Consider the following 13,673-nt stretch of genomic DNA (forward strand, 5'->3'; position numbering starts at 1 on the left):
TTTTTTTTTTATTTATCAAAAAAAGCTTCAAGTGCAGGCATGTAATATATTTTCAACCGGAAATTTCCCTCGGGATAATGTGTGTGTGTGTGTGTATGTGTAAATATTATTTTCTTTATTCCCATGACATTAAAAATCTTTAACAATATTCAACTTGTGATACACACATTCACGCAAATGCATATGGCTTTTTTTTCCATGAAAATAAGTTTAAAATTTTGTTGTGTATGTACAGTTATTTGTAATTTTTTTTATTGCAAATTGATATTATTATTTTATTATCAATTTGTATAAATATATATTCAAGAGTTTTTGATTGAAGTATACTATTGTTATTTATTGTAACACGTGCCAAGTATATATCAGTATTTAGATATTGCGACAATAGTGTCATTGAAAGTGAGAAAGAAAATCAAGAGAATAATATAGATGTATATATTTTAGAGAATTCATTCATTAAACTACGATATCAATTGTTGCGTTGTTCTTGTCAAACTGATTGTACAACATTTTGTTATCAGTATCGCTTGAAATACTCTTGAGGGAATAAAAAAAATAAATATAATAATAAAAAAATAAAAAGTATATACATAAATGACTACTTGCTTGTGAACTTGCCAATATTTTCTTGTCATTTTATTTTTTTTTTATTCAATGTTGCTGAGTATTGATTCCGGCCACTCGAGGTTATTTTTTTTATTTGTTTGTCTCATCATGTAAACAGAGCTGAGAGTGAGTCATGACCCCCGACTGTCACCTTCGTGCAACCCTTCTGTCTCATGCTCTAATTTCTGCCTGAACATGAAAATAAAAAAAATAAAAAAACACACCGTATTTCGTTGCTTTGCAAAAGTACAAAAATAGAACAAAATAAAATACTCACTATGAAAAAAAAAAAAAAAACGACCAAATAAAGCGATGCAAACGGAAATGAAATAAAAAAAATTTTTAAAAAATAAATTTTATTATATACACATGTATTCCATGAAGTGATGAATTTTTTTTTTTTTTTTTTTCGCTTCTGCAGATTTATCTTTAAATAGTTTAAAAAGGGAATAAAAAAAAAAAATTGTTTTAATTGGATTTTTTAAATATTTTAGTAGAATCAAAATAAAAAATAAAAAATGTAACACGATAAGGATGGTCTGACCAAGTAACGTGCGCCAGTAGTATAGATACAATAACCGTGTCTGACCGAACGCAGACCATCATCACTAGTTAGTATGACTTGTCCGTGTTTTACCTTGTAAAACTTTTTTATTTTTTTTTTGCTGCTGCTAAAAGTTATCCGTACACTTGCGTGTTCAAACACCGCGTTCTAAAAAGTCATTTGAAAAATGTGAAAAAAAAAAATAAACCAAGAATCATTGTGTTAAAAAATGGTCGTTAAAAAATTTAAAAAAATATATAAAAAAACTTGATGCGTTAAAGACGTTAAATATTTTAAAAATACATTAATATGTAAATGTATTTTGTGGTGGACTGGGTCAGCTGTTTATTATCAAATTATATTTCCTTTTTTTTTTTTTTATTGTAAATATACAGTTGTTAAAAAAATTTAAAAATAAATTAACACTGAATCTACATGAAATTAACAAATTTAAAAATCTTAGCTTCTTTTTTATTTTGATATAATTAACGAGTCGAGAAATTATCTACATTTGTTTATTGATGATAAAAAAAATTTAAAAGAGAATAAAAAATTATGAGTCTTGATACAGACAATTTATTGTAATTTATAATTACATTATACATTTATTTAACATGCTGAGTCAACTTTTAAACAATGATTTTTGTATTAATGTAAATGACTTGAAAGTTTGTATACACTGTTGAAAGATGTATCTATACATGTTGAATTGTGTATAAGACGATGGAATAATTGTTTTGCTCGTTGATGATTCACCGCGTCTTGCATCTTCATCGCTTCAAGTTTTAACTTTACCGTTTACTTGTCTATAGATAAAATAGAGATAAAGATAGAAAGAGTAAGAGAGAGTTAGTCTATATAGATCTTGGCTTTTACATATAAATGTATATAAAGTTTAGTATATAGTATTGAAGTTTCACTGGGGTATATCCTGGGGGAATTACCCAAAGACTGTCCCCAAGTCTACAGCGTCTTACAGCTCAACCAAAGTTTAGTAAGCAAGACCAAGACACAAAATTTTAACACAGCACACATTGAGTATATAACTAAAGCTTGTTTTTGATACCTACATATATATATGTGACTCATGAGTAATGCAAAACCTCAGAGACCGCGTATATTATCGAGCATGACAGTAGTAAAACTTGAAAATAAAAAAAATCTCAACAAGACAAAAAATATAAAAAATATTATATGAAAAAGAAAATTATACTAGAGATGATAATGATGATGATGATGACGATGATGATGATGATGATGATGATGATGGGGATGGACTAAAAGTGCAAATGCCATCCTCACATGAGTTGACATTTTTTTATTTTTATTTTTATTTTGTAAATCTGCTTGTGGTGGAAAAAATAAAAAAAAAAAAAAAACTGTTGGCCATTAGCCTAGCATTTATAAAGAAAAAGTTTCATCATGAAAATGCGTGAATAAATTCATTAAATAAATTTCACATTAAAAAACAAAATAAATAAATAACGCTTGCTTTTTTTTTTTTTTTTTTTTTATACTGAATATATTTATATATATTTTTTTTTTGACTAGAATTAAAAGATAAAATAAAAGTTTAGAGTGGGATATATGTATATTCATGTTTTTGTGCTATTGTTGCAAGAGTTTTATGAGTTTTTTATATTTTTTATTTTTTGAATACAAAAACAAGTCCACTTCAAAGATATCACGGTATAATATATAAATATATATAAAACAAGGGAAACATATGTCAACAAATAATATCTAAAATCATCAGTAAAACTTTGTTTTGAATATGATATTTTGCATGTATTTCATTGTTGATATGATAACATAGTTGTCTTCATTAGTTAAAAATAAAAGACAATAATAATTTTAAATATTAATCTATTAAAATGAATATGCGTTGATAATTTAATACTCGTGTTTTCATTGAATATGATTTTAGTTGGAATCGACTGATCTAATATTTAATGGTGTATTTAAAAAAAAAACACTAAAATAATTTAAATTGAATACTGTAATTTGTAGGATAAATGTATTCAGGTGTTGTTTAAATATTAAAACTATAATAACATGAAATTAGCACTTGGCAATGTAATTGAAAATACCGAGTTTCGAAAAAAAAGTCACTGCCAAATATAAAGTTGAAAAAAAAATAAAAATAATTGAAATTAATTTTTGAAACTTTTAGAATAATTATATTTGAGTGTTGTCTAAATTCTAAAAGCATAATTTCATGAAATTTGTGTTTAGAAATATTTTTTTGACAAACATGACTCTAGCCAAAAAATATTGATTTGTCCAAAATATGTAAAAATAAAAATAATTAAAATTAATTATTCAAACTTTTAGAATAATTATATTTAGATGTTGTTTAAATATTATTCAAATATATTGTTAAAATTTTTGCTTAGAAATATTTTTTTTAACAAATTGAATTTTAAAAAAATTTTTAAAAAATTGAAATAAAAAAAAAATATCTAATAATTTATACTAATTCAAGAATAAGATAAATAAAACTTTGTTTAAAAATTAATTCACATAGTTATTATCATTATCAAGAAATATTGATATAACAATGTGCTATATATATACCTGCAAACAAGTAAATATTACATGGTCTGTGGATTAATAATGTTTCAAACTATTCGAGGCCAAGAGAGCGCACCTTGTGTCATTCAATCTTATAAATGACAATATACAACTACAGACATTATCATTCTTACAGTATATACACTATACATACATTGAGAATTCCCATCATCATCATCATTATAATCATCATCATCTTATATGCATGTGTATAAATTTAATACATACATGCATATATTTGTGTTGTGTTTGGTTTGTTGGTACACCACGATAGTGGAAATATGTATTTCCGTAGTCAGGCAATATCGGCTAAGGACGTATACAAATTTTGGTTGTAAGACGAGAATTGGAATGGTTGGATTGACTAGTATATGATGAGGCAAGGGGTAAAGGGCTGTGACCAGTCATCCTAATTGCGCAAGACAAATCATCGATAATTATTATTGATCATTTTGCGTAGAATGTTAAAAAATATTTTATCAATTTATCTGTATATGACAAGTCATCATCATCATGGTAGCTCCAATCAAAATTATGCACTTGTTGTCTTTACAAATACTATATCATCATCTTGAATAATATATTAAAAATAATGATGACCTACCTTCAACTGATGTATACTTTTTTTTTTTTTTTTTTCTCCTTTGAATTTGCTTAGTTCGATGAAATAAATTATATCATTCATGTGGAAATTTAAATAGCTTGAATGAAATTTTTTCTTCAAGATGTCGTTTGAAATCTACATTTTTAAACCCGCATGTTGAAATTTTAGAATATGATGGTGTCTGTATGTTGATGCCTTGATGGATGAATATACTTTATGAACTCTTGCATCTTTTTGAATTTTTATTTTAATATATACATTGATAAGAATATTTTCACCTTGAGTCTGTCTTTATATGCGCTTTTTTTTTTTCATCTTCTTTTATTTATTTCATATCATTTTGTGATTTTGTGTGACAGTTAAAATAAAACATATAATAAAAAACTTTATGACTGATCGAAAATTGGATATTTATATTTTTTTTTTTTTTTTGAAATAACATTTTGCTATTTTGTTGTTTATTTATTATTAAAATATAATTTAAATTTTGTGGTATATTATTTTGGCAGTTGTAAATTATATTTAAAAAATAAACGAGAAATTATGCTAACGTGCCAAAATTAAATAAATCTATATCGTTTTATCAGCCAACAACCTATTTAGCCCATAAATTTTTATGCTAATAATAAAAAAAAATGTTTATCGACATTGGTATTTGAATATTTCTTTGAAATTTTTTTTAAAAAACAAACTTCAATAAAAGGGGCTTCTCCTAAAGAGGATATAAAAATTCTTCGACAATAGTACCTTTTTTTTTATCTGATACGCCAAATTGTATATCATTTTTCAATTTTCAAAAATATTGGTTATAAAAAAAAATTTAAATTGAAAAAACCATTAAATTGTAATTTAAAAATAAAATTAATCAATTTCTAAATCTCTTTTATTTTTCTTTTGCAACTGTCAACAAAATTCTCATTAAATTTATTTGACTAAAAAAAAAATCATTAAATTTACATTAGTTAGTAAAAGTGTGCTTAATTAAAATTAAATTTATTTAACTAGTAATACTTTGCACTTGAATCAAACATTGAAAATTGACACATGTTTAAGTTTGCTAAATACACAAATTTATTACACATCATCAAATTGATGAGTAATGTCTATATCGACATATATACGCTTGTCGTATAAATTAATTATTAATTTATAAATTTCATAATTTATTAATTAACTGTGCAATGAAAATATTTCATCAATTTAAATATATAATAAAAAACAACTATGACATAAAATTGTCCATTTTAAAAAACATCTGTATTACTAGCTCAGCTGTTTTTTTCCTTTTTATTTTCTCCTCCCCCTCACCCACCCCCCGCGTAACAATAGAAATGAATGAAACAATGAATTTCTAATTTTACTGGATCATAGAGTTGGCTCTATTGTCATCTCTCAGAATTGTAACGCTTTTATCATTGTTAAAAAGCTCAAAAAGAACAAATTTAATAAAAAAAAAAAAATAATACAAGAGAAGGTTAAATAAAAATATATAATTTAAAAAAAATATATAAAAGAATTTTCCGTCTTGATATATAAAAGTATTTATTTATTATTATTATATTAGTGCTTATTATAAAATGGAAAAATAAATATATAGATAAAATGTAGATATATTTATGAGAAAAGAAAAGAAAGCTACAATTTATTTTTTTTTATTTTATTTATTTATTTATTCCCCATGGAAATGTCACATTGGCTATTGACTCGTTGATGCTACTCAGCATTGGTACATAGTCCTTGAATCTGTATTTCATTATCCAAGGTTTGATAATATTGAAAGTACATATATTTATCGTCAATAGATCGATTACAATCTGATTTTTTTTTCCCTTTTTTTAATCGCATTGCCAGCTATTACTTGAGACGCCCCAATAACCGTCGTTTTCTTCCGTTGATATATCCTCAATTCATGTAACAAATTCAATAAATATATATATATATACTTTGTTCATGTAACACACACACACACAAATATACATTTGCTGAGTTATCAAAAAGCTTCCGTTGTTTCCCGGTAAGAACCCGGAAATACCAGCAAATAGGAAATGCTTTATTATTTTATTTTTTTTTTTTAAATATTTTTATATCCATCATTTTTGCAAGCTATTATTGATTTAGTTCTTTTTTTTTTTTTTTAATTTTATTTATTAGGTAGTATATGCTCATGAGCATTATTATCCAACTACTGGATTAAATATCATCAGCATTTATCTTTATAAAATAGTGCAAAAAAATATAAAAAGTAATTGTCTGAAAAATAAAAAAGATTAAAAAATTGCTGTGGCAGAGAATGATGTAATTATTCAAAGTTTTATATATTTTTTTGTTTAATTATTATAGCTTTATTATATTAATAATAAAAAATAAAAAAATGATAATTTTTGTTAATTTAAAAACAATTTAACAATTAATAATATTTTAATAATGAGAAGGATGAATGAATTAAATTTGAATATAATATTAGTAATGTATTTTTTTTCTTTCAACAATACAAAATTTAAATGACCTCATCAGTAGCATCACTAGTTTGAAATTCAAATGAATTTTTAGTACAATGTAAATTTACCCGAAACCAAGATATAATTTCCATGAAAATAATTTAAAAATACAGTTAGATTAATCATATATTGGTTGAGTTTCCATGCGTGAATTATTTGTTAATAAATAAAAATTAAATGACACTATTTCTCTTGGACAATGATGATCTTCTGGATCTAAATCATTGACTAAATATCCTCGTAATTCTTGTGGCTCAAAACATTCTAAATCATTATTAAAAAATAATTCCATACAATTTTTTTCTTTTGGTTTCATTCGGCCTTTGATATACCTAAGCAAATAATGAATTTGACAATCACATCTCAATGGATTATATGATATGTCAACATTAATTCTTTTACGTTTTATTTCTGGCCAATATGTTTTTCTAACATCTTTGAATAATACTGTTTTTATTTCATTGTATCTTAGATCTATTTTTATGTATTTATTGTCATCAAAATTCAGCTCATCTAGCTGTAATTTAATTTAAAATTAATTGCCAATTTTAGTGTTAGAAAAAATATTTGTATTGAAAGAAGAATATACTCACTAATAGGTGATCAAGTTTGTTGAACAAAAGATTTAAAGTTTGTAATTTTTGGAGCTTTTTTAAATCTTGGGGAATATGTGTTATATTATTGTCTGATAAATCTAAAACTTTTACACTAGCCATATGTTCAAATGGTGAAGCTTCTAGCGACGATGAATATGACAAATAATTTATTGAAAAATTCGCAGTTTGTAAATTTTTAAGACCAACAAAAGCTCCCGACATAATTTTTTTTAATTTATTTTTTTCTAACTTTAGTTCTTGAAGTGCAGGCAAATCATCAAACAATCCTCTGTAATTATAAATAAATTAATAATAGCTTATTTTAATTATAGATTAATTAAGTTACTCACGTTTGAATTATTTCAAAATTATTTCCTGATAAATCTAGCTTTATCAAATTAGCCAAACCTAAAAATATTCCACTTGGTAAAAATGATATTTCATTTGTATTTAATTCAATGTTTTCTAATTTAATACAACTGTGAAAAATTTTAACAGGCAGGGTTTTTAAATTATTTTCATTCAAAACAATTGACTCAATATTTGTTGAGTTAAAAAATAAATCATCTGGTAAATATGTAAAACCATTTTTTTGTAATAAAATACTCGACAAGCTTTTTAAATTTGATAAAAATTTATTAGCCAGTGTTGTTAATGATTCTTGATTTTTAAATAAACGAAATTTCATAAATTTATATTTATTTTCTAGGAGTTTTGGGGTTAATGAATTATTTGTAAATTGATTGTATGACAATGTTAATTCAGTGAGATTATTTTGATGTAAAAATAAATTATCTGGTAATATTTTTAACATATTAAATTTCAAATCAATAATTTCAAGTAATTTCAAATTGTCAAATGAGGTATCTTCAATTGCAGATATATTATTATTACGCAATCTTAATTCTTTGAGATTGACAAGATTGACAAAGTTATTCTTTTTAATAAAATTTATTTTATTTTTTTCAACATAAAGTACTTTTACATTAACTTGTGATGCAAAAAAATTATCTGGAATATTTTGTAATTCATTTCTAGTCATGTAAAGACGTTCTAAATTTTCTAAATCATACAACAAATCATTAGCCAAGTTTTTATTAATGAAATATCCTTGGATTCTTAATTTTGTTAAATTATTAAAACCACGTAAATGGCTTCTCGTTAAATTCCAATAATTATATTCATTATCGTATGTTAATATTCTCAATTTGTTGACATTTGTTATTTTATATTGTTGATACAATGAAAATAGCTGTTTGTTATTTGGCACTTGACAATCTTCAAGTATTATCATCTCCAAATTATTATTTTCATCAGATCCATTTATGTCAAAGTCAATCCAATCTGTAGAATTTTTACAAGTTACTCGCAGTGTTTTATTTTTATCGAGGACAAATGTAAAACGTCCGCCTTTTGATTTACAAATATTTTTATTTGAATCTTCACAATTGACACAATGTTGGTTGTATTTTTTTTCTTCTGGGCATTCTTTGCAGTGCAGTAAATTAATGTAACAAAATATAAACAATAATAAAAACCACTTCATCACGTTATTTAAGATTTAAAAAAAATAGTTCTATTTTTATTTTTGGTATTCTATTCGTCGAAATTTTTTTTCCACTAAATTTATGTCAATAACGTATCAGGTTTTATAGTCGTGATGGATCACTTAACGATTTCATTAGTGGGAGGCCGGAAATTTTAATTAATATATTTTTTTGTTGTATTCTTATACTTTTGATACGAAAAATCATAGATAGTATACTAATGACAATAAAAATTATTTGTCTTGGGAATGTCCCACTTACTAAATATATTTTTATTTTTTTATATATAAATATAAAACTTGATGACTTTTTTTTATAGAAATGAAATTATTATTTTATTTTTTTTTAAATTCATTTGATTTTTACGCTTTATTATTTTGTTTATTTCAATTGCAACACGTATTTTTTAAAAATAAAAATTTAATTTAATTTTTTTAATATTGTTTATTTAAAATAAAAAAAAATAGAAAATCGGTTTTTTGATTAAAAAATAAAGATGAACACAAAAAACAAAATAATTAAAATTCAACTTTAAGTATTTTTTTTCTTTTATATTGCCAAGTTAACAAAAAAAAAAAAAAAAATTAAATAAACTTGATATCTCATAATGCACAAATGATTTTTTAATGACAAATTTAGATAAATTTTTTTCTCGACAAAATATTATTTAATGCGAATTAAGAAAAAAAAAAAAAATAAAGTAAAATTTAATCATCGCATAAAATACTGATAAATCAATTATTTTTTTTTTATTTTTAAACAACGAAGTCTTTAAAAATAAAAAACCGTCGTCTCAAATTTACAGTATTTATCACAAAAATTTAATTAATCAACCAACCTGCAAAAACCAAAAAAATAAATAACCCAATAAAATAAAATAGAAAAAAATTATTGATCAATTTATTTCTATTAAAAAAAATAATAATAAAAATAAAGATACAAGCTTACCCAATTGTCTGGTAGTTAGCCTACTGTATAGACAAAATAAAAAAAAAAAAATTATTCAATAAGTCAAGAGAGGTATTAGATCATCATGCAATCTCTCGGCAATAAATATATTGTGTCTCAATTGTAGCAGCAATATAGGGGCAAAAGAGTACACACAAGTTGTTTAGTAACTGCATACACATACATTGATATTATGATGACGACGACGATGACGATGATGATGGTATCACAAAAGTACCCTCGAGTGATATGGCATCGGTATATATGTAAGGCCATCAAAGAGCCCTCGAAAAAGACAAGGCAAACGTGCAAGTTTCTCTTGAAATTTACCACCCGTATATACCAAAAGTTACAACATGTTCAACTCAATATTTCCTGTTAATCATCATAATCATCATGTTGGTTATAATTTAAACTCCATATATATTATAATAACAATAATGACAGCACGTCATTAATAGAAACTTTCAAAAAAAAAAAAAAATCTAAAAATAAAACTTTAAACTGCTGTATAATCCTGAATTTCCATCAAGAAGCTTTTGGCACTTTGACTAGAGTGTCAATTGAGAAACACGATGGATGGATTGATAATTTTCAAGTAGTTTCACAGGTGTTATATTCAATGTCTACCTGTCTATCTATCATCTTGAATAATTTTGTTATAAATAATTAAAATATAAAATCAATTCAACACTGAATTTTGATTTTTAATAAAATTAAACAAGTTACAAGTTTAATTAAATTAATTAGTATAACATATATGCTTATTAATAAATTAAAAAATATTATTTATATATTATAATTTGATGTTTATAAGTTGAAAATTAATTTGAAATGTTAAATCCAATATATGATGAGGTGATATGCTTATCCAAACGTAAATGATTAACCCCAGTGCGAGTGAGTTAAAAGGATCATTTTCATTTCTTAATCCTATTGTGGATTTTGCTTCAAGGCATATATAATTGTTGCATTAGTTTAGCTAAGGATTTCTTCACATCGTTTGAGTCTGACAAAATGTCTTTGTTAATAAATGATAATTTATTTTATATATTTATACTGTTAAGTAGGGATTTCATATAAATTTTATTTGTTCTTGTGTTTAATAATGAACACTTGTGGTCTTCGTCATCTTCGTCGTCGTCGTGGTGGTTATTTTTTTTTTTTTCTTTGTACTTTACTTTGCTACTTGAAAAATCTTATGGAGTTGAGAACCTCTGTGTGTTCAGGTGTTTTTATGGTTATCTCGTGCAATGGACGGTGAAGATGACACACAACCGAGGGCTCTGAGTGAAGAGGATATGAAAAATATAAGGAGATGGAAATAATAAAAAAAAATAGAGTGTTTTGCTGTTGTATCAGACTTTCATGCTTGAATTATATTAAAAATTAATGGAAAATAATATTTATAAATATATATTGATTATTAAATATTAAATAAATTTAAATTTGATTATTTTTTTTTTTTAATATTCTAAAATTTGAATATTATACATTATTTTCAATTGAGAAAAAAAAATAGATATGTATACTTCAATTTTCAAACTGTGCATGGGTATTGAAAATTACTCTATTCACTGATTTTTATGATGAGAACGTTTGAAGTTTTTTTTTTTTTCAAATGAAAAAAAATAAAATTATTTAAATTTCTAAAATATAAAAAATATATTTTTTTTTATTTTTTAAAGATTTACATCTTTGATCGTGAATTGAATAGTTGATAAAAAAAATTGTTATTATTATTATTTATATTTAAGCAAGGAAGAAATATCACTAGCTGAAATTAGAAATTTTTTTTTTTAAAAGCAGACTTTTTTTTAAAAAAGCTAGTAATTCAACTAAAAAATTATACTAATGTAAAATTTCATGAAAATTAAATTAAAAAATATAATAAAAATATAAAAAATATATCAAAGTCATATCCATTTGGGAATTACAACATCAAAAAGTACCTCTTTCTGTCGTTGGCATGGAGGCCATGTTATTGGCGAGAAGAGAGTTGCCGCCTGCTGTTGCAATTTTATATAAAAAAAATATATATTTTTTACTGGCAAGTTTATACGAGTAATCTATAGATTGTAACATAAACCGTGGTGATATATATATACATAGATATACACTTGAGAAAAGAAAAATCTATTTTTCCTTCGAGTACATTACCTCGTTGCCGAACTTTAGCCCCTTCGTAACGTCCTCAGCATTGCTTCTTTTTTTTTTCCCTATATATACACACCTAAGGACCAAAAGAAAAAAAAAAACAAGTAAAATAATACGTTAAAAAAAAATAAGCTGAAAAAAATTGCCAGTAAAGGCAGTAAGTTAAAAAAAAAAAAAAAAAAGTCGAAAGAAAAACTTGCTCGAAAGGTTCTCTTCAAGTTGGCTTTGATCAGTTAAATTTATCACTATCCGCAATAGCAAGTATTGGAACTGACTTTAAAAAACCATATCTCTACTTTTTTTTTTTTTTTTTTTTAATATTATTTTTAAACATTTTACCACAAAACACACACATAATTCTTGGGGGCGCGCATACACTTTATTCAATTGGCATTATTTTTTTTTTTTTTTCTTAATATACATTGCACTGAGGGACTTTTTATTTATTTTTTTGGTTTTTTATTCAACTCCTGTAGGACATTGGTGACAGATAAAAGTCTATTAACCTACTTTTAGGGTTTTGCCTGGGGATTTAACTGTGTATATCAAAGAAAAATAAAAAAAAAAAAATAAAAGAAAAATACGTTAACAATAGTTTTATTTTAGTTTTATTTTTGGATAATATTTTAATTTACGTAAGTACTCAAGGGAAAATAAAAAATAAATGTATATTCTGATGAGAGGGTTTTTTTTTTCTTTTCTTTTTATATTGGATTTTGTTATGTTTATTTAAATGAATTTTTGGCAATTTGTTTTTCCATTAGATTGTTGATAAAGGGTCATTTAAAAATATATTTTGAGTTCATTGATTAAATCAATCATTAAACATGGATCAGAGTATTAACTAGTTTTAATCTGGTGCATCTTTTTGGCTAATCTAGGTGTACATACGACACAAACTTATTTTTCACTGACAACAACAAACCAAACTCAAATAGGATTTACGAAAAGCCTCAGAGTTATTCAGTGGCTTGCTTGATAGTCCTTGATTGATTGCCATTTGCCTTCTTTTTTTTTTTTTTAAATCTATTTACCTTTTATTTTAGAAAATATGCTGTTAATTCCATTTACTTTTTGATTAGTTGATTAGTTTTGGGGTCGAAAGAGACAAAAGACATTGAAATTGATTTTACTACTTGTTGGATTTTACAAATTTTACTTTTTTAAATTTGAGTATTGGAAAAATTAAAGAAAATATTTAATAATATATACAGTTGGATAAAAATTTTATAGACAATTTATGCAGGGTTATAAGGATTATAAAAAAAAAAAAAACATTTTTATCATCTACGTGGTGTTAAAAAGTATTCTTTTTCAGCTCGTTATTTAATTTTTTATTCTCATTGAAATTAAAAATGGAAAATTTAATTTTAAAATTCAAGCTAGACATTATTCGTATTTGAAAATAAAAAAATATTATCTGTCTTCATAAATTACATATATTTTCCAATATAAAACATTTTATAATCTTTTCTTTTTTTAAATTATTATTGTTGGAAAAATAAAAAAATAGTCTATACATATTTATAAATCCTTAAATACTTGAAATTTATTGTGGATTTTTTTTTTATGAATTATTTTTCGTAAACATATTTCGAG

General features: G+C 24.0%; 1 protein-coding gene across 1 annotated transcript in view; it reads left to right on the plus strand.

Annotated features, from left to right (window-relative positions):
* The window catches only part of LOC122858486 (neuronal acetylcholine receptor subunit alpha-7-like), a 75,613-nt gene that overhangs the window by 1,876 nt on the left and 60,064 nt on the right, over positions 1-13,673 (plus strand). The window lies entirely within an intron of this gene.

This window comes from Aphidius gifuensis, linkage group LG5 (genome assembly GCF_014905175.1).
Source record: "Aphidius gifuensis isolate YNYX2018 linkage group LG5, ASM1490517v1, whole genome shotgun sequence".
Classification (NCBI taxonomy): Eukaryota; Metazoa; Arthropoda; class Insecta; order Hymenoptera; family Braconidae; genus Aphidius; species Aphidius gifuensis.